Here is a 25,534-nt window from a genome sequence, read left to right as displayed (position 1 = left end):
ATTTTGAATATTTAAAAAAAATTTTTTTAAACCCTTACCTTTTGTCTTGGAGTTATTATTGTGTATTGTCTCCAAGGCAGAGAAGAGTGATGAGGGCTAGGTAATAGGGGTTAAGTGACTCCCCCAGAGTCACACAGCTGGGAAGTGTCTGAGACCATATTTGAAACTAGGACCTCCTGTCTCTAGGCCTGGCTCTTAATCCACTGAGCCACTCAGCTGTGCCCTGAACATCTTTTTGAATGTAAAAACAACACATTTTAAAGTTTAATCTACTTTATTAACAATTTCCCACTAGTTTCTTAAGTGTAAACATCAGCAAAATAATAAATCAAGCCTTAATTTGTAGCATTTGCTCATTTCTGAGGTGTAAATGCTCACACTGAAAATTTAACAAACAGGTTAGTTCAAGCTGATTCAAGTGTACAAAAATATATTGTTTAGATTCTATTGTTTTTCTAAGCTTCTGTGATTTCAACAGTCCTGAGATTGATTCATCTTGAACAGGGTTATCATTTATATCTGCATGTTTTCTATTTTTTTAAGTAGCTGTAATTTTCTAAAAACATTTCTCTGCTTGGACTATACTATTTGTCATTCTATTTTCCACTAAAGTGAGTCTTTTGCTGACTTTTTCCTATTTACTTTTGGTGACTTTCTATTGTAATTTCTATAATATTCACTCTTTAATAATATCTTTCTGATACTTGTTGTTAAAGCATCTTTTAACTTTATTTTCAATTTTTAAAGTTCTCAAGTGGTTCTTTTATTTGCTTTTACCCTGGTTAATTTTTGCTTAACTTCTTTATGTCTGTCATTTAACTATTTGAAATTTCAAATACATCATCTCAGAATATTTTGCATTTTTTCCTTTTTCTTACATATGGGATTTTATTTTTATTTTCCTTCATCCTTTTAGCTATTTTTGTTTCTCTTGGTGTTTCTATTTGTGTATTTTGGTGGGATGTGTAAGGATCACGGGTCTCTTTGAACCTCTCAGTTAACTCTTTCATTTTAACTAAAAAATCTTGCCTGCTACCTTACTGAGATTGAGATCAGTTTTTGTGAGCTTTCTCATTTCTCCTCCTTTCTTCTTCCACACCTAAACACCTCTTTATATATTTAATTATAATTTGTTCCTTCATTTCAGGTTCTGAGGATGAGGCAGGCCTTATCTTTACCAAGAGCAGCTGGGAACTTTCCTACCTTTTTTGAACATATTAGAACATTTGATTCCTCCAGTCTCCTTTGGGAGCTTGTCCCTATCAATCATCCCCAGCCCTTCCCCTAAAGGACTTTAGATGGAACATTTATATAGACAAGAAATCCAAAAGTCATTTGAGAAGAGAGAAAGCACTAGCAAGTTGAGAATTGGAAAGACTTTGATTAGATGGCATCTGAGTTGATCCATGAAGGAATATAAGGAGAATAAACATGCCAGACTTATAGAACAACCTGTGTAAAGGCATAGAGATGGGAGACAGTGTTCTATTAGGATACTCTGGCTAGAAAAAGTCTAGTGCTTGAAGGGGATCACCATGAAATAAAGCTAGAAAGGTAGATGGAAGTTGATAGAGATGGACAATTATAGAGAACTTGAAATGTCACTTTCAGGAATTTAAATTATCATGCATTATTCCTCCTCCATAGTACTAACATACTATGCTATATTAGTAGTACTATAATGTGGTAAAACTGGCTTTGTTTTTACTATTCTTATTGTGACATTCCATTTCTCATCTTTATGCCATTGTGTTTTTGTATCCTAGATATAATAAGGAGGAAATTAAGATTTTTTTTGCAGAAGAAAATGATGATGCTATACCTATATTTTAGCAGCTATGAGTAGAATGGACCAATAGAAATCAACCTAAAAGATAGTTATTCTCATAGTCCAGGTGCAAGGGGATGAGGGACTGCTCTAGGGTAGTGATGCTATGAGTACAAGGAAAGAGATAGCTATGAGAGTTCTTAGGGGAATAGAATCCGAAGCCGTGGCAATTTACGGATTATGGAGAGAAGGAAAGGATAGAGTCAAAGGTGACTCAGAGGCTGGGGATGTAGATGGATGGAAGGATTGTAAGGTAAATAAGTAAGGGAGTTTGGGCATTTATTGTATGGGGAAATAAACACTGTTTGAGACATATTAAATTTGAGATACCAACAATGTTCAGTGGGGGAGTCTAGTAGTCAGGAGACAATGTGGGACTGGATTCTAGGAGAGATATCAAAGCTGGATCAAGGTTTGGGGGAGAAACCAGATGGTGCAGGTCTGGAGTTGGGAAGACTCATCTCCTTAGTTCAAATCTAGCTCAGGTACTTACTAGCTGTGTGACCTTAGCTATGTCACTAACTCCATTTATCACAGTTTCCTCATCTATGAAATGAGTTGGAAAAGGAGATTACAAGCGTGTCCAGTACTTTTGCCAAGAAAACCTCAAATGGGTTCATCAAGAGTAGGACATGACTGAAAAATAACTGAACAACAAAAAAGGTTTGGAAGATACCTGCATATAAATGAAAACATGGAAGCTGATAAGATCATTTACTCAGAGGTAAAGAAAGCAGAGAGGAATGGTCCCATTCAGAGCCATTTGTGGTGATGATTAGATATGAGAAATAGTCCCATGAAGACGATGAAGCAGTATTTTTTTTTAAGGTGAAAAATATCATGTCTTTACTTGCATTCATTTCTTTTTTTTTTATTTTATTTAGTCAATTTAGAACATTATTCCTTGGTTACAAGAATCATATTCTTTCCCTCCCTCCCCTCCCCCTGCCCTTCCTGTAGCCGATGCACAATTCCACTGGGTATTACATATGTCCTGGATCAGAATCTATTTCCATGTTGTTGATGTTTGCACTAGGATGATCATTTAGAGTCTACATCCCCAGCCATATCCCCTCGACCCACGTAATCAATCAGTTGTTTTTCTTCTGTGCTCCCACAGTGTTTCCTCTGAATGTGGATAGTGTTTTTTCTCATAAATCCCTCCAAGTTATTCAGGATCACTGCATTGCCACTTGTGAATTTTAAAAAGTCTCCATCTTGGTCTAGCACCCAAAAAAATTGTGCACACCCACACTACATGGGCATATGCTAGTCAATGACAAATCAGAAATAACTAACTGCCCACCTGGGCTGTCCTAAGCCAAGCTAGAGCCAACCATTGGCATTTGTGAGACACAGGAAGTGAGGTAGGGAACAGCCTCTGGAATTCGCTCACTTCCTGTGGAGAGAGCGAGACGGGAGTTGGTGTTAGGAGCTTGGACAGGGAGGACGCCCGCAGACAGAGTGGTCACGTGAGTTAAGGACTGATTCTTTCCACCTTGGCCCTTTGGGCCTAAAACTCCCTCTGCCTTGGTCAGAGGTTGAGTAGCCCCTTTCCCTTTTCTCTTCTCTCCTTCTCTCCCTCTCCTTTCCCTACTCCCAGTGTGATTAAACCTCCACAAACTCCATTCTGACTTGAGTGTTTCATTTTAGGAATTTCATAAGTAAATTCCTTGGCGGCCATTGTTCAATATTACATAAATCCTGTAGCCACATTTGTAACCATTACAGTGCTCATAACCTCTCCCAGAAGCCTAAAAATTTCTACCATTACACACTAATGAAGAAGTCTATTACATTCGATTGCACCACATGTGAAATTAGAAAGACCTGGGTTCAAATTCTACCTCATGTGTTTCCATTTGTGACAGAGGCTGGCACTAGAGAAAAAGTGCCAAGCTGAAGAGTATGTGAAATAGATCACCTTGACGAGGGAGGGGCCACAGGAGTGAATTCAGGAGGAGGAGGAGGAGACTCTGGCTTGGAGAACAGTGAGGGTCTCTCAGTCTTGAGAAGCCGAAGAGAGAAGGTGGGAAAAAGACTTTCTCCTGAGGGTTGCCTATTTTTCCTGCTAGTGACTGGAAATCTTTCCCCCCAACACTTCCCAATTGAAGGGACTTTCTGAAGCGAAACCTGAGCAGACTTTACCTCAGCTCCTGTTGCCCAGGGGTGAGTCAACCTGACTTTCTCTCAGGGGGCTCAGGCTGCCAAGGTCTGAGTTCCCCCCAAACTCAAGGAGGGAGGGGAAAGGGTTTAGATAGAGACAGGGACCACTTTCCCCCACTTTCCTTTTCCCATTCATCTCTGCCTGTTATTCCTTTTGTATTACCTGATTGAGTTAACATTAAAAGTTATCTGTTCCCTAAGCTGAGTGTGAGTGAATGGATCAAGGGGAGACTCTTTGGTCTCGAGTAGTGGAGGGGGGGGACAAGAGGGACAAGAGCAAATGTGGGAGAGTGTGGGAGAGTGGCTTTAGCTAAGGAGGGAAGGCAGAAGGTGGAAAATCTTCAAACCCCCTCTCCTCTCTCTGAGCCAACCTGTTACATCTGCTGTCTCCCCGAACTCCACTTTGAGAAGGGGGTTCTCCTCTCTTTCCCCCTCTCCATACCATAAATTCAAGCTTCCCATCGGGGACAAAACTTTTCTCTTTTATCTTTTTTTAATACACTTCCTATAGGATCCTGGGCAAGGAACTTAATCTTCTTAATCCTTAGTTTCCTCATCTGTAAAATAATAACACCTATTCCATAGAGTTGTTGAGAGGATAGGAAAAAAATGCTTTGCAAAACTTAAAGTGTTATATGAATTTGAGTTGTTATTGTTACTACCACCACCACTACCACCACCATCACCACCACCACTACCACTACTACCACTCTTCTTCCTCCTCCTCCTCCTGTGACCACTACTATGGCATTGGTATTACTAAGAAATTAAAAGAAGCAGAGAAATGCCTTAAATATATTAAGTGAATGACTAATCCTCTGTGGAGGATGTATGGAAAGAGGGCAATATGAGTCTAAAGTATTAGAAAAGCATAGAAATTTAACCATTTTATCATAGGGAATACACCAACCCATGAAAATATGGCTTCATCAAAGATTCAAAGTAAAAACAGATGTCTATCACACTCTATATGGATGATGTTGATTGATTAATTCATTTTTTTCTCTTTCTTGATTGGGAAAAACAATTATATGAACAACATCACATCATGTTTTACTTCACCTCAACTTAATAGACATTCATTATGTGCCTTCTATGTACATGTAAGACACTGGCCATATGATGACAAAAACTTTGCTCTCAAGAGATTTCTATTCTTTTTTTTTTATTTTAATATTATTTTATTTGGTCGTTTTCATACATTATTCACTGGAAACAAAGATCATTTTCTTTTCCTCCCCTCCCCTCCCCCCCCCCCCCGCCTTTCCCTCTCCCATAGCCGACGCATGATTCCACTGGTTATCACATGTGTTCTTGACTCGAACCCATTTCCCTGTTGTTGGAGTTTGCATTATAGTGTTCATTTAGAGTCTCTCCTCAGTCTTATCTCCTCCAACCCTGTAGTCAAGCAGGAGAGATTTCTATTCTACCTGGTGAGGTGAGGATGTGTTATACTATATACAACATGAATACACAGAAGACAGTCCAAGGGTAAATATGTAAGATGATAAGATAGGATTAGATATGGAAAGATTGACCTCCAAGTTTTTCTCTGCTTTCTCTACCATTTCCCCCACATAATCCAAAATTTTTTCCCTCTTCTTTTCAGTGCTTTTCTAAGAGAGGGAAGAAAGTCACAAGGAATAACTAATGACTGTTCCCTCCTTTCCAGAAAAAAAGCCTGCAGAAGTAAGTCAGAGCACAAAGAAGAGATAAAAAGAAAAAAAAGTGTAATTTGTAGCATTCCTCCAAATTCTCTTATTCCTTTTGGGTTACCCAGTTTTCCTAGGATCCTACATCATCATTGGCTCTCATAAACTACAGCACTAACTGATATGATTTGGCAGGAGGGCTCCTACACCTGTTTTTCACTGAAGGAATAATGACAGGGTGGAGAAATATTTTAACAATACCAGTGGTAGGAGAGGCCCCCTTTCAAAAACAGGGCTCTGGGGCCTTGTATTCTGCTCTTAGTTTCATCAGCTGCTTACTAAGCAAGGCACAGATTCTCTGCTTTGGAAAGGGCCTCTGAGGCCACCTCTCCAACCCAGACCTGGGCAAGAATCCACACTACAGGATTATGCTCTGGGTGCTCAGTAAATAGTATTATAAAATGGTTTTGCTTGTCCTCTGAATGATCCTCTTGAATGCATGGGGCTATTTTCTGCTCATGGTAAGGAGCCAATCCATCAACCAATAAACATTTATTAAATTTCAACTATATGCCTGGCAGTTTGCTAAATACTGCAGAAGAAGACAGAAGTGAAGGAGTTCTTGCCCTCAAGGAGCTTATTTCCAAATGGAGGAAGACAAGACGAACTTAGCTAAGTATATACAATACGAATTCAAGTTAGGGGGTCAAGAAAGACTTTATGTAGAAGATGATAGTTGAGCTGAGGTTGGAAAGAAAACAGGCAAAGGGGAGAAGGAAATACACATGAAGTTGGGAGATGAAACATGGCTTTAGAAGAGCCACCAGTAAGTCAATATTCCTGATCACAAAGTGCATATAAGAGAATAAAAGGATTACACAGGCTTTTCCCATTAGTTAGAAGTCTCAGCAATGGCAGGAAACTGGAGGCTCTTCTCTCCATTAATTCAACCATCAACCGATTTACACAATTCTGTGTTAAGCTAATGGGGGACAGAAAAATGAGTAAATCGTCACTTGTTGATCTTAAGGAACTTATACTTTGGTAGTAAAGATGGGAATCATACAAACAATGGCAATATAAGATAGAATTTTTAGGTGCTCTAAGAAATGTAATGACAAAATGACATTAAGAGTTCAGAGAAGAAAATAAACCTTTCTGTCTAGAGGTAGAGGAAAAGGTTATTTGACATAGAATCACAGATAAAGAAACTCAGAGGAATACAAATGAGGACTTGAGAGGCACCTTCTTCATTTTAAAGAAGGAGACTGAGATCCAGGGAGGTTAAGTGCTCTCCTTAAGGTTATACAGGTAGTTAAGTACTTCATGGACGGGAACCCAGGTTCTCAAATTAGTGGTCTTTCCATTGTACCATATTAGCCCAATTCCTTCATTTTACACATGGGGAAAAATAGGGTTCTGAGTGATTTAAGGATCATGCAGGTGACAGTGAAGATTTGAACCCACATTGTCTGCTTCCTTATCCAGCTTGCTTTCTCTGGCACTATCACAGATAATATGGGCAATTTAATAAAAGACCGTTTCTGTAAATTTCAGCTGAACACTATGGAAAAACTTAGATGATGTTTGTATTTTCAGAATCATTTCTACATTATACATGTAAACCAGTCAAACTTAAGATACAAATATTTAGTGTTATATGGTCTAAAAAACTATGTCACTGTTTTTTTAAACCCTCACCTTTCTTCTTAGAATCAATATTGTTATTGGTTACAAGGAAGAAGAGTGGTAAGGGCTGGTCAATGAGGGTTGAGTGACTGGCCAAGGGTCACACAGCTGGGAAGTGTCTGAGATCAAATTTGAACCCAGGACTTCCCATCTCTAGACTTAACTCTCAATCCACTAAGCCTTCTAGCTGTCCTCTTGTAATTCAGTTGTGATTTTTTTTTATTCACTGTCTGCTTACTGTCAGTCAGTCAAACAATAAACATATATTAAGCAACTACTTTGTGCCAGGCATTAGCTAAGTGTCTCCTCTTTTACAGGAAGCTTTTTCCACTTCCCTTTTAATTCCAGTGCCTTATCTCTGCTAATTATTTCCTATTTATCTTATATAGAGCTTGCTTTTATATACTTGTTTACATATTGTCTTCCCATTAGATTATGAGCTTCTTGAGGGCAAATTGTCTTTTGCCTCCTTTTGTACCCCAAAACTTACCATAATGTCTAACACATAGTAGGCATTTAATACATTTTTATTAATTGACTGACGGAAACTAGTAAAATTCCAAATTTACCATTAGAAAGTACTTCTGGTGCATAACACCCAATGGACTGAAGAAACAGATGGGTATTTCCATTATACTTATAGTAACTATATATATATGTATAGTAACACTATATCATATATATGATTGTTCAGGACAGTCCTTTGTCAAGAAGAAAAAAAAAAGCTTCCTCATTTTTGCTTCAGAAAATATGATCACCATAATTATAGCAACATTTTAAAGTTGTAGAGAACTTTAAAGAACATCTAGTGCAGGGGTTCTTACTCAGAGATCAATGGATTTCTATTTTTACTATTTTGATAACTATTTTAACATAATTGGTTTATTTCGTAATCCTGTGTATTTTAGGTATTTAAACATTATTCTTAAAGAGGGTTGAGAGGCTTCACTAGATTGCCAAAAAAGTATATGATATATATAAAAAAAAACAAACCTGAGGTTCAGAGAGGGCCGGTGATGTGTCCAAAGTTGCATGAGACTATCACCCCAAGTCTTTTGACATATTCTGGGAAGCTTTCCCTTATAATATTATCTCTGTGATTCGAGGGGGCTACAAGACCTCTAGGAACCCTTCCGAATTTCCCCTACCAGACAGCCATTCCCACCTATTATTAGACTTAAAGGACGTATCTGGAAATGGAAAGACCTCAGAGAAACACCTTCATTCTATAGATGAGGAAATTGGGGCCTCGAAGTTTTGTCTCCCAACTTCACAAAGACTGTTAGTAGAAACATCCTGGTGAAGGGTTTGCCTGGGGTTTGAGTCCTGCTTCTGGCAATTACTAGCTCTGTAATCATGGACAAGTCAGTTGATCTCTTGGAGGTTTGACACTAACTGATAGGCTACACTCAGAAATAGGAGTTATCATCAGGACCAGATTTCTTTTATTTTACTATACTCCCCCTTAGTGAAACTCCTTTTGGAAAGACCTATTTTTTTCCAGCTCCTGAAAGAGTCTGACAAATGGTCGTGGGCTGTACTGCTGTTACTTTTCTTCCCCCAATGAAATAAGTATTTATGTTTTTCTTTTTAAATAAAGTCACTGATTCCAATGTCATATGTGTACAATTATACCCCATCTGTTTTCGTTGTTGTGAATTGCCTCAATAAACTCAGATGTTCTAATACTAAGCATATGAAACTTCACAGATTTATTCTTCTGGGTGGCAGAACACAGCAACGCACTTAGGTGGCATGGTTGCATTTGGCTCAGAACAGTGCTCAGTGGGGCCTCATTTCTAGGTCCCCCCCTTACCTTCTTTTCTTCTTCCCCAATTCCAGTGCAAAAGATTCTGGCATTTAGGACCAAGCACCAGAAAGCTGGTGATACAAGGGCTCGTGATCGAGCTGAGGATTGCAAACTATGTGTCCAGAAGCATTTTTCTTGGAAAGCTTGCAAACAGCAGATCTCTTTGTTGAGGCTTTATTTGAAAGTCTCGAGTATGAAAGTCCAAACAGTGAGCTAAAGCACTCTTGTGCTGGCTGTCCCCCATTCACATCCAAACATTGTAAAACCAGGTAGCAGAAATGTCATTTCCTTTAGCTTGAACGATAAGGGTAAAGAGAGTATAGGTTTAGGGCTGGAAGGGACCTGAGGCCATCTAGTTCAACTCCTCATTTTTTTCAGATGAGGAACCTGATGTCCAGTGTGAACACACAGAGCAAGCTTTAGAAATGGGCCTGGAATGCAGGTCCAGGTGATGCCAGAGCCCTGTGCCAAGGTTTGAAATTGGTCTTGCACGTGTCAGTGCCAGGGAATTCCAAACAAACTAGTAGTCCTTCCCCTAAGTCCCCAGACCATGGAAGTTTGGCTTAATTTTTTAGTTTTTCATTTAGATATGGCACTAGCATGCATGGCTAAGCTAACCAGTTCTTGCCTTGTAGGAAGGGGACAATCTGACCCTTTAATGTGTCTCAAAGTGGCTGGGATGGACTCAAACACTTCTCAACTCTGACATTCTATATATTTTTTTCTCTTTAAAGGGCTATTACTAATCATATACAAAATAGACAACCTTATATATCACAAACATACACTATATACTATATTTGGATAAGGATTCTAGGGAAGGGATTTTGGCCCATACAAAATTGTACTATCCCTTCAAGTTTTGAGATCCCTGGGGAGGTTGTAAAGAATTCTTTAATGGGTCATACTAAATAATCTCAGATAGTCCTCCCAATTCTGTAATTATAGGATTCTTATTTTTTTAATATGACATGTAAGTGCATTTATGTATATGCCAATGTTTTAAATCTGTACTTTTTTTGTACTTCCTCTTACAGTCTAATTTTAAATCTTTTAATTGTAGGATATTAACCGATGACAATGTTGTGTGTCTGTGCCCTAAAGGTACAGTTAAGATTTTCATTTCATAGGAAAATTTCTAAAAGTAATAGGAAATCTATTTAATAAGTAAAGCTAAGGAATACTAGAAATGTTTTTTGAAACTTCAGACTGTTTCAAAGCTCAATTTCTACCAGAATACCAGGGAAGTTTAAAGTGGTATTTTTGTACTAGCAATGAAGTTTCTACCTTGCAGACACAACAGTATGTCTTATGAAATAACCATTATTTCACATTTCAGCAGGATTTGTATGAAAAATTTTTCTAGCTGTCACTCTGGGCAGGAGACCTTTCTATCCCCTCCATTCCTGTAATCACATGTGTGTTTTAGCTTACCATTAAATTCGAACTTCAAATTCTTTGGGCATTACTCTATACAAACAATGAAATAAAAACAATTTTTGGTGTTGTTTTTAACCTAACAATCATGCCAGTTGAGCTTCTCTTGGCCAGAAAAACACTAAAGCTTGTGTAAAACTTTTAAAGACTGTTAAATTATATATATATATATATATATATATATATATATATATGGAGAGAGAGCATATAATTATGTGCATATGAAACACATATGACTGCATATATAGGAAACCATATATCTCATATTTGACATGTGTGCAAAAGAAATCTTTCAATAATCTATTCTATTCTTCTCCTCTTCAAAGCATACTTAATTATTTTAAGGGATGGAAAAGAGTATTTCCTCCTAGAGATCACAAATCATCTATGTCAGCCCATCTTGTGCTGCTTTTGCCCATATTCTCCTATAAATCTTCCCTAAGGAAATCTACCCAATATGCTAGAGGCTTTCTATTTCAGCAACAGGTTTGTAATCTGGGGTATGGTTACCCATAAGTGACATGAAAGTTCCTTAAAAAAGAATATGGGAAACATTTTTTAAAACTACAATGATCCCTCACCTATTGCGCAAGTTATGTTCCAGACCCCACCCCCCCACCCCCCATCCCTAAGCTCCTCTCTCTCCCCTGTGAGAGCAAAAAGACTGATGCTACAGTCACTGAGCCAATCAGCGCTCAGGATAGAGAACACAGCACAGTGGTTGGTCGCCTTTCATTCCATCAGCCAATAATGTAAAATCTCATGTTGGCAAATGTGTGTAAGTGGTAGTGGCCTACTGCATTTCCATTGTGTACATTATAGTATTCACTCACAAAATCCTACAATATAGTGAAAACTCCATGATACAAAATTAGACTTATTTTTAAAAAACCCGAGATACAATGAAACTATGATAAGTGAACTTCAATATAGTGAGGGGCAACTGTATATCATTTTAGGTAAATGTTCTAGAAACTTTAAATTTGATTTCCAATTAAATTGCTAATTTTCCTTTAGAGAAGGAAAATTATTTTATTTCTTGTTTTAAAAAGATATTATTTAATAATCTATGACTTTAAGAAATTAAAGGCATATTTTTATTTGTATTTATGCAATATACAAACTACCATATGCATTTTTTGTTTTGGGAAACTTTAGAACTTATGAAAAATTCTAGAACTTATTTCCATGAGAGCAACATGGAATAGTGGACATAAGGTAAAATTTGGACCAATATTCAAATCCTGCCTTAGATGCTACCTGTGTAATCCTGAGGAAGTAACAATCTTTCTACGCATGAATTTTTCATCTGTAAAATAAGATTTGATGGCATCTATAAGATCCCTTTCAATTCTAAATCTATAATTCTTGTTTTCATGTTGAAAAGGAGATAAGGGAAGATTTACAACCCCCCCCCCCAAAAAAAACCCCAACACCTAACCCCTAAAGCTTATAGAGACTAAAAGAGGTTGGGAATCTCTGCTCTAGTAGATGTCTTATGTTAAATCTAATTCATTTGGTCCCTAATTCACCAAAGCCTCTCATATGAAAAATTATCAGATATTCTGCTGAATTCTTAATAACAAAAAGTAGCTTGATGATTTTCTCAATGAAATCTGCCAACCTTTATTATTTAGGAAACTCAAATCTCATACATTGAACAATGGTTTGGCAAAGCAATCTTTCACTATAATTATTTCCTTTATACAAAATGATCCTTAAAAAGAAATCTAGAGTAGCTTAAATTTGGGGGAAGCTCATAGCTCCATGTAGTCTTCTATCTGGCAGGAATGAGTAAAGAATGTGAGACTGAATTTTCCCTCTTTTCCCTTCAATTTAAAAGCATTTAAAAATACTTCTACAAATGAGCAGAAACTAACTTTTGTGGAATTTCTCTTCTTAAAGAAGCCTCTTACTTTATCCATCATCCTTCTGAAAATTGACTGCTATCTTCTGGGAACTGTTAAACTAGAATGGTAACACTATTTCCTTCAGTATGTACCTATAATTTAAGGCAATTCAATTTATATGCCAAATTGTGCTAATTTCTAGATCTGGAGATTAGAAAATCAACAAGCATTTGTTCTATCACTTACATAATGAACAGTAAAAATGAATCTATCGTCAAATTTAGCTGTCAATTAGGGTCAACAGAAAAGAGAGCGGTATATAAAACAAATTACCTATAAACTGGCCATGGAATCTAGAATAACCTGGACCTGCATAGATCCTGTCTTTCTAAAAACTGACTTTTTTCAACCAAGCAATGTAATGTGGCTCAAGACAATCGTTGGCTATTCTGACAGTGACTAGGTGACATGCTTTATAAACCTTTCCCCTATTCTTCATTGTTAGTAAACACAGGGAATGGGGTACAAAGCACCAATGTAAAAAATAGACTCGAATACAGGACTACAATCCCCATGAGCCTTTGCTCCACTTCCCCAGAATGCCTTGTAATCTCACCTGGGCCGAGATCAAGAAGGTATTTAAGCTGATTCAAAGGCTTTTGAGGGCTCTCTCGGCTCTTTTGGACTTCCGTTTTGGAGCAGAGGCATCTCTTCCATGATGTGAGGTTATTTTGTCTAGGCCTCTAGCCTAGGCACATGTTTCTTACTTGTATATTTTTTAATCTTTAATCTTTAATAAACCTCTAAAAAATATAATACTCCTTGCAGAGAGAAACTAATTTCTACCTGCCTCAGTCTCCCCATCTCCCCTAAATTTTAACTTTACACCATGGATGCAAGATTCAAAAGAGATTGAAATAATCATTATTCAATGAAAGGAAGAAATGGATAATTAGGGGGACTAATCCAAGGCAAATTTGAAGGATTTTGACATTTTAGAAAAAAACTCATTTTTATATCTACTTGGTTGAATTTCTCCCTTGACTTCCTTTTCCCTTGACTTTAAGGTGACCAGAATTAATCATATGTGGACATACTGGTGAGTAAAATGGTCTAGGGTAGATATGGGTTCAAGAAGGGGAAAAAACTGGCTTCATTCTTTCATATATATACTCCTTTAATATTTCCATGTCATCTTATTAGCAAAAAGTCCATATATATATAGAGAGAGATACATAAATTGAACAGCAAAAAATTAAGCTATGTCGCTAGAGTTTCTTTTTGGTTTCTTGATGACAAATAACTCACTTTTTTTTTTTAATCCCACTGACTGGCCTTTTAGGTTGATCTCTGAACTGACCTAGCTAACTAGCTGTCATCAATAGTTATAGCATGGCTACAGCCTTGACCACTGGTGCCAAGACATTTACAATACTACAAGTTAGGACCACACTGGGACCCTCCCTATATGAGCCTGATTCCTGCCACTCCTGCAACTAATTATAGTTATATATATATAGCTTTATATACATATATATGTAGATAAATAGTTGTAATTATGTAACTAAATATATCTATTAAATATATATGCCATTATTGGGTCACCTTTTAAAAAAATATTTTTTTATTACATGTTTTGCTCAGTGGATAGAGTAGTGAGCCTAGAGTTAGGATGACTTGAGTTCAAATCTGATCCCCCCACACTTACTAGTTGTAGGGCTCTGGGCAAGTCACTTAACCTCTGTTGGCCTTTATCTACTGGGGAAGGAAATGGCAAACCTCTCTAATATTTTTGCCAAGAAAACCCTATGAACAGTACTGATGCTCTATGGTCCACAGGGTCACTAAGACTTGGACACCACTGAATGACTGAACAACAACAAAAATCGAATATACTTATCAAAGGCCAAACTTAAGTGTAAAAAATGATCCACAAAATGGTGTCCCTTCCCTCCCCCCAGGAAATCTGGACTTCATAGACTAGAGAATGGGATTTTCCTTGAATCAAAAATTTAAGAATTGGAACTTTTCTTAGAGATAACAATGGACCAGTAAAAACTGGTTTGACAAGTAAGGTCCTAGCATGCATGGGTGGCAAAGCCAATAAACTCAGATGCTCCCTAGGCATAGCTTGCTCTCCCAAGTCAGTACAGTTAGAGTAATTTCATTACATCCAAAACTATCCTATATTAAGAGCTTCCCCTCATCTGTAACTCTCATTCCTCACTCATTATTAGGCAACTTAGAAAATACCCTCATTTCACTAGTCTTGAATATATTCCCCCTAAGGATAACAGAGAAGTGTGTTGGGTGGACCTGGATTGAAAATTCTATATAATTGGTCCCTAAGAGGCTCGAGGCCATTGCCTGGTCAAGAGTATGAAAGCTGTTACACGTTCCACATTTGGAAACCACCCCATTGTGTACTGCCTTTGGCTAGGGTCAGTGGGAGCCATCCACCAAGACTGTTAATTACCTATTGGTTTCTGTTCTCCTCCTCCCCTTGAGAGTACTAAGAGAGTTTTGTTAATGATTATCTCTGGGTGGTCCTGCTGCTCATCATGTGAAGTCTCCTGGACTACAACAGTCTAAAACTCTCATTTTATGGATAAGAATGACCTTATATGTATCTTGGTTCCTGAGTACCAGTAATAAACACAAAGCCAGTGAACTTGTGTTTGAAAGCTGTAATCCAAGCATTTGAGAAGTACTTTACAAAATTCTTTGGGTAAAGGAAAGACATTAATTCTATGCTTCAGGGAAAATTGGCATTTTTTCCTAGATTCAGTCTACATGTCTGATTCTTAAAATTTTCCATTACTCTAAACCACAAGTTTCTCTGGGTTTTAGTGTATTTTATTAATGAAACCCCAATGATGAATAGTCTTTTATGATTTCATACTGATTTACATCAGTTTTTGTTAAATAAAATATAAATTTAGCTAAGGGGGGTAGTGAGGAATCAAAGAAAGGATCATGTTCACAGACTCACTAAAAAGCTGCATTATATGGCTATATGTTTTAGGTATAAATGATGACATCATAAGCAAATTAGGGGAACATAGAATAGTGAATCTATCAGATCTATGGACAAGGGAAGAATTTGTGACCTAATAAGATAGAAAACACTATGAGATATAAAATGAATAATTTTGATTATATTAAATTAAAAAGATTTTGAACCAACAAAACCATCATAACCAAGATTAGAAGGGGAACAACAAACTGGGCAAAAATGTTTATAGCAAATTTCTCTGAAAAAGGCCTCATTTCTCATAGATACAGAGAACCAAGTTAAATTTATAAGCACACAAGTCATTCCCCAATCAACAAATGGTCAAATGATATGAACAAGCAGTTTTCAGATGAAGATATCAAAGCTATCAATAATTATTTGAAAAAATGTGCTAAATCACTCTTGATTAGAGGAATGCAAATTAAAACAACTCTGAGGTGTCACTGGTTGGCCAATATGGCAGTAAAAGAAAATGATAAATAAATCTATATTATACTCAAACTAGGCGAGATGATTGTCGATAAGAGTTTGGGCTTAGTTGTTGGCCTATGAAGCTTAGCACAGGAAACCTCTTTTCATGCTACTGACATGACACAGTGTCTTCATTTGCCTGCCTCAGGGACATAAACAGAGGCTAAAATGTGGTGATTCAGGCTATGACAACGCTTGGTTAACTGTCAACATGAATCCTCCACATTGGCCCTTCTAGATTGGGGTCTACAGAATCTACAGTGATCCCATCAACTCTAGTCAGCTGCCACATTAGAAAAGATGAATTCTCCAAGACTATGATTTTATGATTGAGTTCTAAGCTAGAAAAAGCTCCTATTTTCTCATAGAATTATATAATTTTAATGTGCTGTAAAAGAGATCCATAAGGTTCAGTTCTTTTACAATTTAAATTTTTTCTTATATGAATTCAAGTCCCATCTCTTTTATATATACTAGCTATTTGACCCTAGGCAAGTGCCCTAAGTTCTGTCTCAGTTCCCTTATCTGTAAAATGGGGACAATAACAGCATCTACCTTACAACATTTTGAGGATCAAATGAGATAAAATATGTAAAGTGATTTGTAAATTTTAGCATTAGATAAATGCAAATGTGATTTAGAGAAATTAGATAAATGTGATTATTAGGTAAGAGTTTAAACTGCAAAGAAGGTGACAACCTGCTTTGGTAGAGGTAATTTTCTCTCTGTCATTGAAATCACAGGTAGAGTGCCTCAGTCCTAAGAATTACTAATGTATTTAAGGTCAGTCAAAAAACACACACACACACACACACAAATGTAAAGAAATAATAACAACTCACATTTCAAGAGTGTTTATTTCATTTGATCATCACAGCAACCCCATGATGTGGGAAGTGCAAATATTATTTATATACTCTTTTGAAAGTGAAGAAACTGAAACTCATAGAATTAGTATCTTATCTAAGATCACACAAATTGATGATTGGAAGACAGGACTTGACCCTGAGTTGCCTGACTCCAAGTTGGTGTTCTTTCTGTTATAACTTCTTTCCATTAGAGTTTTATATTTTTAAATATGTTTTTAAATATAAGTTTTATATATTTATACTTTAAGTAGAGCATAAATGCCTGATGGCTTGGAGCCAGAAACACCTGAGTTCAAATCCAGCCTAAGACTCTGACTCATCTGTGTGACTCTGGACAAATCACTTAACCCTATTTGCCTCAGTTTCCTCATCCATAAAATGAACTGGAGAATGAAATGGCAAATCATTCCAGTTTTCCTTGCCAACAAACCCAAATGGGGTTATAAAGAGTCAATTCCTAACTGAAAAGCAACTGAACAACAACTAGCATTTATGTATTACTTTAAGGTTTGGAAAGGGCTTCAGATATATGAACTCATTTGAGTCTCACAACAATCATCTGAGGTAGTTATTCCCATTTTAGAGATGAAGAAACTGAGGCACACAGAAATCAGGTAGCTTGCCCAATGACACAGCTAGTGTCTGACTCCAAACCTTACACTCTCTCCACTCTGTTAACATAATTGTCCCTCCCTACTTCTTCTGTTCCCTACCTATAGTGTGAGAGACTCAGAGAGATTTAGTGTCTTATCTAAGATCACACAAATTGATTGGAAGTCATGACTTGAATCTGCGTTGCCTGACTCCAAGTGAGTGCTTTCTTTTATAACATATTTCCATTGGATTTTAAAATTTTATATATTTATACCTTAAGTAGCTAGAGTCAGGAAGATCTGAGTTCAGATCTGGCCTCAGACACTAGCAATTTTTCCACTACTGGAAAAAAAATGAGAACCACAAAGAGGAAAATCTGGAAATACTATTCATTAGGATAGCAGCAACAACGTTTTGTTTTGAAAATCACCTGAGAGTAAGTTGCATAGTCTATGAAAATGACACCTGAGCAGCATGGGTATAATCATCAATAATTATACGTAACTTGAAAGGGGCTCCTGCTGGAAAACGGCATTTCAGGTCTCTCACACATACTTACTGCGAAATGGCTTTTGGACTCTGAACATAATTATAATGTTTGCAGTGGCTGCCAGGCTGTGTAAACATGGAAAAACATAGCTTAAATATTAAACATTACAGTTCTTTGACCATGCAGGAGTGCTAAGGTGGAGAAACTCCTTTGTAATCTGTGTTCAGGTTGTCCATAAATTTTGCACTTCAGTTGAAGGACTGCAAAGGTAAGTCATCCTCATTGTGCCCAGTCTTGGCCGAAGCATCCTTTGGGGAAAAGCACAATTCCAGTAACAACTCAACAGTAGAATGTCTTAAAAAGTTCTTCTTTTCATTCTCTTCATGTTTTCACATTTCGGTATTTGCCTATGAGCTTAAGCTCCACGGCTGCTGGTTTTTCAATAGCCTTTTTCAGTTTTTCTTTGTTTCTAAGTCATTTTCCTCCAGGCTTTCATCACTTAGGGTCTTCCTCAAGACGCCATTTCTGTCATCTGTGTAGAGAGCATTGATTTATTGTGGATAAATGTCAAATAGGACACTAAAATCTGAGTAGCTCAAGTGGGTATCTTAAAATCTTTTGAGGGAGTTAAAGAAACTCTTGCTTTATTGAGAGACTTCCACAAAATTTGACACTAATTTAAGAAAATTGGTTAGTAATCCAAAGCATTCTTTCAGATCAGCACCCGGCTTTTCTCCTACTTAGCATTTGAGAGATATGTAATCAATTTTTGGGAAATATTACTTCCTTGAAACACAGATGCCTGCTCAGAAAAGGTTTGGGAAGGAGCCCTAGTGGTAAAATGTTTGCCACCAATAACCTTAAGATCATATCTCCATGTAGTCATTAAGTCAGCCTGAAACATGACTAAAATCTGTGAAGGGCAGCATTGATTTATCTTAGATAAATGTTAAACAGAAGAGTACAATCTGAATAGTTCAAATATGTATCTTGGACCCATTCACATTCAAGTTGCCTATTAGTACTAGTTTGGCTGCCATTTTGGCCAGTGTGGGAATTCCATTCATTCATTTGACCGGGATTTGTTGAGTACTATTGTGCACCAAAAGGACTACAAAATAAGTACAAGATTCAATCTCTTCCCTTTGGAAGTTTATAACTGATTGTGGAGCAGGGTGTGTACACAGGTAAACCTTTTTTAAGAACCCCATTTCTATGATTTCATCATCTCCTGGAATAAAAAAATCTACCAGCACAAATCAGCAATTCATCTAGAACTTACAACCTTGGAGAGTTTCTGGGGACAATACTTTTTTTTTTTTTTTATTCTCACATAGTTGGTATGTGTTAGAGGCAACCCTTGAACCCATTGTGCTCTCTGTCTCTGTCTCTCTGTCTGTCTCTGTCTCTCTCTCCTTCCCCTCCCCCCCAGGTAGTAATGCAAGGCAGCAGCATGTGATTGATTGCCAAGAGTCACAGGTAGAGATAAATTAGTATTAAATGAATTTCAAGAAGGCAAAGATTGAGAAGATTTGGAATAACTGAGGAAGAAGAACTCAAGGAGGAAGTACAAATTAAGGTGGCTCACAGAATAGGCAGGATTTAGATTAATGGCCAAAGCACCATGAGTAGAGGTTTGGAAAAGGATGTTGTCATTGGAGGTAGCAGAAGTAGGGCAGGTAAACTAGGGCTAGAACAGCAGCCTCAAATATGGGGTAAAAGGTTTGGACTTTGTCCTGTAGGCAATGGGGAACCAGTAAAGGTTTTGGAATGGGAAGTAACATGACAACATCTGTGTTTTAGAAAGATTAGTTTAGTGATTGTGTGTATGATGACTTGGAGGGAGGCAAGATTATAAGCAGAAGAGGTATTAACAGTAGTCTGTAAACCTTAAAATTTCTTAGACTTATAAATGTTGGAAACTTCACCATTGGGAAATTTCATACTTGAAAAATTTCCTACTGATAGTCTATTGGAATGTGAACCCCCTCCTTGGCATGGGAGGGTCCTTCTCCTCCCTACTTAAGATTACTTTAGGACAGAAACTTTTTGCTGAACAATGGAAAGGGCTTTGACCTATGCTTAAGCATAGAACAGGAAGTTCTTTGAGTCATGATTGATTTTAGAATTGATACAATAGAGATACTTGGAATGACAGAACCAGGTCTTGGAACTTCCAATCTCCACCCTGCTCAGGGTAACAGGATTTAGGAAGGGCTGCAGCAAAGGATCAAGATTTAATTATTTGAGAATATGACCTTCAACAGACATGTGCAAAGGGGGGCAGACCTCTGGGTGGTCCTGGGTTAAGCTAGAGCCACCACTGGCACAAGTCCAGGCATTAAGGGATGGAGGCCTGGATGCCAATAAGGGTGATTGAAATAGGAAGGAGAGAATAGATTCAAATGACAATTCCAAAGAAAAATGAACAAAGCTTAATAACTAATTATAGATTGATGATGAATGAGAGACGGGATGGGAATTAGACTTCTGATTTCATTGGTCTAGGGAATTTCCAGTGAGGAAATGCCCTCTACCAATATAGGTCAATAACTTCTCTGCAATTTATTATCTAAAGGAGTTGCTAGAATACCAAGAGATTAATTCAGTTAATAAACATTTATGAAATGCTTACTTTGTGCCGAGTAGATTATTAAATACTGTGGATGAAAATATGAAGAAGAAAGACAGTCCCTGCCCTCAAAGAGCTTATCATCTAATCAGGATAGACAATAAAACAACTCACAAAAGGAATCTGAAAAGAGGGAGAGGAAAGGGGAGGTAGAGTTACATACTACTGGCATGAGGGTCCCATGAGAGAGGACAGCCAGGTAAGAACTGAAGATGTGGCCTGGCTGGGCATCATCCTTAAGTGGAGGTTTGGGAGGAGTTCTTGAAGAGTTGACCAAAGAGAAGTAAATGAGGAAGCAAGAAAGTGAAAAGGTGAATCAGGAATGGCTTGTGTTACCAAAGTCAAAAGGAGAGTTTTAAGATGGAGCATGGCACTAAGGAAAGGATGCCTGATCTGGCAAGGTTTTTGGAAACTCTGAGGAAATAAATTTAAGTAGAACTGATGACACTGGATTAATAAACTGGAAGATTAAGTAGGGAATAATTAGTGAGGAAAAGGAGGCATCCGTTTAAATGGATTTAGGTCAAAGTCAGAACTATTAAAAAAAGTGGAGAAAAACATGGAAAGTTTAGATTTTCCTACACTTAGTTTCTCTGAAGGGTTATAGCTATTCAAGTAATGGAGAGAAAGAATGAGGATGAGGCATTTGGGGCACAGGGAACATAGCTTTATGATGGGTTCAAGAGTAATTCCACAGAGAGCAAGATATGTGCATTTCTAAGAAAGAAGATTGACATGTTGAACAAAGAAATCAACATGTATACATACCTAAAAGGTAAAGAACTTCAGACAATTCTTATTTAATCAAGACAGAATAACTCAAATAATTTTATGTCAAATAATTTATTTTTCAATTCAAATTTATTTCAAATAATAAAAAATAATTTTAAAATCAATTAACAAAGATATACTGATTTTTTTTTTTTAGGGCAGCTAGGCAGCACAGTGGATAGAGTTCAAATTTGACCTCAGACACTTTCTAACTGTGTGAACTTAGGCAAGTCATTTAATCCAGTTTGTCTCAGTTTCCTTATTTGTAAAATGAACTGGAGAAAGAAATGGTAAACTACTCTAGTACCTTTGCCAAGAAAACCCTCAATAGGGTCATGAAGAGTTGGACATGGCTAAAATGATTGGACAATAACATTATCATTTTATTGAGACAATGTGGTACACAGTGTGGCAAGAGCCATGACTCTGGAGTCAGGGGATCCGGGCTTAAATTCTGCTTCTCACACTTATTGCCTGTGTGACCTTGAACAAGTTACCTAATGTCTGTGAGCCCAAGTTTCTTAAACTATAAAATGAGGGGCCTGGCTTAGAAGGTGTCTGAAGTCTCTTTCAGCTCTAGATCTATGATTCTCTCCTAAAGAGAGGATGGAAAGGAATGCTAATAGTTTCTTTCATCTCCAGTGCATTAATTAACATGTTACATTTTTAAAAAAGATTCTGAATACAATTAGATTTTGAAAAGAGGCTGGCATTAAGCTGCCTATCAATACTTTGTCAACAAACATCTGGATGTTTGATGTTATGTAGTCATCACATCCAGATGGACTTACTGCATTTCCCCCCACTTTTCTTCTGTCTGTTTCAGCCCTCAGGAGACAGAGCCCCAGTCTTTTGACTTTGCCCTGGTGTGAAATTGTTAACTACCAATTTCAGGAGTGTGTGAAAAAGTTTACTGTCACTTGTGAGAACTAATTAATGCCTGTAAAGTCCTGTGAGATCCATAGATGAAAGGAGTTATTTAAGTGCACAGTATTATTATCTGCAGAAGAAGGAACAGACATAATGAGCCAGATTCTCCCAGAGCAGAAAGGATGCCCTGGGAGCCAGCTGAGCATGTGGAAGCTCCAATAACTCCTTCAGGTGAAAATCATTCATTTTCTAAATGTGACTTTGGTGACCTAAAAAAAGCGAAGGTGGCTTCCTGCTTGCTGGAATATTAGTGTGTTTGCTGGTTTGTTGTTTTTGTCAAGGTGATAATGGTTTCCAAACACAGGTGAATGAATGGATCCTGTGTTGGTGCTTAGGACCTTGTCTCTAACAGAAAACAAAAATATTAAAACTACAGGAGACCAGGTTATGATCCTGAACAAGTGCTTTTATCTCAATTGCTTAGCTCTTGCTACTCTTCTGTCTGAGAACTGATAATGAGACAAAGTAAGGAGTTATATACATATATAAATAATTATATATAAACACACACACATAAATATAGCATCACCCCAGGACCACGCAAGTACCAATGTCCCATGTAGTCTTCTATAAAAGTGCTAGTGACCCAGTGATCATATATTTAGAAACAGATGGGATCTTGGAGGTGATGATAGCCATTAATTCATTTTAATAGATGGGAAAACTGAGGCCAAAAGTAGTTAACAGATTTGCTCAGGGAGTCACCTGCTATTAAGTACTTGAAGAGGGAAATGAACTTAGGTAGCTTTTTCTGATTCCACCCTAACCACCTAACCATGTTGGGGGCACATCCTTGTGGAGAAGATCGAGGACAGGCATGACTCCATTTTTGCCTTTATGTTTCCAGAGTCCAGCATAGGCCCTAACAAAAAGGAGACCCTGAAAAATGCTTGTTTCGTCTCTGGTTTATCCTGCCTATATCTTTCTTTGTACGCAGCTGTGTGCATGCTGTCAACCTCCTGGCCTGTGAGCGCCTTCAGCACGGGGGCTGTTTTTTGCCTTTCTTTGTACCGTCAGTGCTTAGCACAGAACCTGGCACAGAGCGGGTGTTCAATAAATGCTTGTTGATTTGACTCATTGTTGGCATTAAAAAGGAAATTAAAGGCATAATCCTTCATTTTGCTGATTTAAAAATTTAAATTTAGTTTTACCTGGGTGGATTTGATGCAGCCCAGTTTAGGTTTTCGGTGTGCAGCTAGTGGTACTCATGAGGCCTTACGTCCTGAAGTAACCAATTACATCTGCTCTCCTCCACAGCCACACACTTCACTCTCTCCTCAGCTTAGCTTCATAGGATCCTGGCTTCCTCCGCAGGGTTCCCCCTAGAGGAGGCCGTTCTCTATTCCTCTAGTTATTGGGGGTCTCGGTCTTTCTTTTCTTTTGTCAAAAATCTTTATCTTCTTCTGTCTTAGTATCATTTGTAAGATAGAAGAGTGTCAGGGGCCTGGCAATCAGAGTTAAGTGACTTGCCCAGGGTCACCCAGCTAGACGTGTCTGAGGCCAGATTTGAATCCAGGTTCTTCCAACTCCTAGTTGCCCTTCTAAGCTTCTTTCAATAATTTTTTTTAAAAAACCCTTTATATTTCCTTTCTTGTCATATGTCATATCCCCTTAGCATAAAACATAACCTCCCTTAGAGTAGAAATTGTTTCTTTTTTGCTTTGTATCTTCGGTGCCTAGCACAGTTTATGGAACCAAGTGAGAACTTAATAAGATTTTATTGGAATATATTGAATCGTTCCATCATAAGAATGGAAACTATGGCTAACACGTGTCATTGACCGACCATTCAGGCAGCCCCAAGATATGCATTACAGAGCTCATCATCGCCCCTAGAAAAACAATCTAGTAGAGTGGCATTCTTTTCCCATATGAAATTCAATTCAATTCAGTCATTTATTAGATGCCTTCTGTGCTTCAGGAATTGCGCTGGGAGCTGAAGATAAAGAGGGAAAAAAAATGAATCCCTGCCCTCAAGGAACTTCTACTCTAGTTGGAAAGGAGAAAACAAATGCTCTGTGGTTTAACAGGGACTTATGAAAGTTAGTGCTCTTTCTCCATGCTATAAAAGAAAACTGATGTCTTCAACAACAGCTGAAGAAAATGACAATAACTGTGAGAAGAAGACAACGCAGTAAAGGCACTCTGCAAACAGAGGAGTGTGACTTCACATAGTTTTGTCGCAGAAGGTGCTGGGGCAGAGGAAAATGGATCCTTGCCTAGTGCTCTGTCCCAGTGAAAAGTCAGAGGTAGGTCTGGAAAACATGTGGCCTCTAAATTACCTAGGGGATGAGTTACACATATTGACTGTGTTATCCTCTTCACGTCACGACTCACAGCGCTCTAAACAATTCTCTAAGACTCTGCTTTGGCAAAGGGAGCTTCCTTGCCAGGGTATTCCCTGTAGTAATAAAATCCCTCTCTCTCTCCATGCTTACACAAAATGTGTTCTGAGGAAGTCTAGGGCTCATTCTCTGCCACAGTGCTATAAGTGTGTGGTGGCTCCAGTGGGTGGCTCATTCTCTTCTTAGCTCAGCTGGTGAGGAAACGCTAAGCAGTTCCCTGGCATAGAAGTGAGAATCAGTCTAATTCTCCAAGTAGCAAATTCCTTCAATCTCACCTAGAATTTATGGTGATTAGTAAAAAGAATGTATGTGCCCACAAGAAGAATTTGCACACAAGAAAATATATGCCTCAATAGTTTTGCATAGTAAATCTTCACTGTACAAATTCAGAAGCTAGTTCTAACAATTGGGCAATAAAACATCAAATGGTGGGGTTACATTCTCTCAGCAGGCATGGGAAACATGTTTGATCTTATACTCTTAGACAGTCATTTATGACTAGAGGAAGTGACAGAAGAAGAAACAATCCAAGAATACAAGTTTCAAGGCCATAGAGAATTTTTCTTCTCCAAACACAATGAAGCTACACAAATGCCAAGCCACAGACAGAGCCTGTGAAATTCCACAGAACTAGACTTTATTTTGTCCATAGACCTCCCCTAGGAATCTGACAGATTTTCACACACCACATTTGTCTATAGGTAGTACAAAGAATAAATATCACCAGGGAGCTTAAAATGCATTTTCAAAGCAAGAGTGAAAACAGAGCTGTGAATCACACCTATCTCTCATGCCCAATTTTTAAAGCATGAGGCAATGAAGGCAAATGGAAAAGCTGGAGGAAAATAATTTTGTCAGATCAGGCAGCCACTTATGTCCATTCTCCCATAAATAATCCATCCAATTTTTCACTATCTATTAATAGTGCTTAAATGACTTGACTCACCATAGTAAAAATTCAGGTAAATTAAGAGAGAGAGAGAG

The 25,534-nt window shown here is 37.7% G+C and overlaps 1 protein-coding gene across 3 annotated transcripts in view; it reads right to left on the bottom strand.

Moving 5' to 3' along the window:
• Positions 1-16,759: 16,759 nt before the first annotated feature.
• Positions 16,760-25,534, bottom strand: part of SCAF8 (SR-related CTD associated factor 8) — a 260,824-nt gene continuing 252,049 nt past the window's right edge. For all 3 annotated transcript variants that reach the window (XR_001627207.2, XR_008916713.1, XR_008916715.1), the window contains one exon: positions 16,760-18,404. The gene's annotated coding sequence lies outside the window, so the exon portion shown is untranslated. The remainder of the gene's footprint in view (positions 18,405-25,534) is intronic.

Source organism: Monodelphis domestica, chromosome 2 (assembly GCF_027887165.1).
Source record: "Monodelphis domestica isolate mMonDom1 chromosome 2, mMonDom1.pri, whole genome shotgun sequence".
Classification (NCBI taxonomy): domain Eukaryota; kingdom Metazoa; phylum Chordata; class Mammalia; order Didelphimorphia; family Didelphidae; genus Monodelphis; species Monodelphis domestica.
This window is presented reverse-complemented; position numbering and strand designations above follow the sequence as displayed.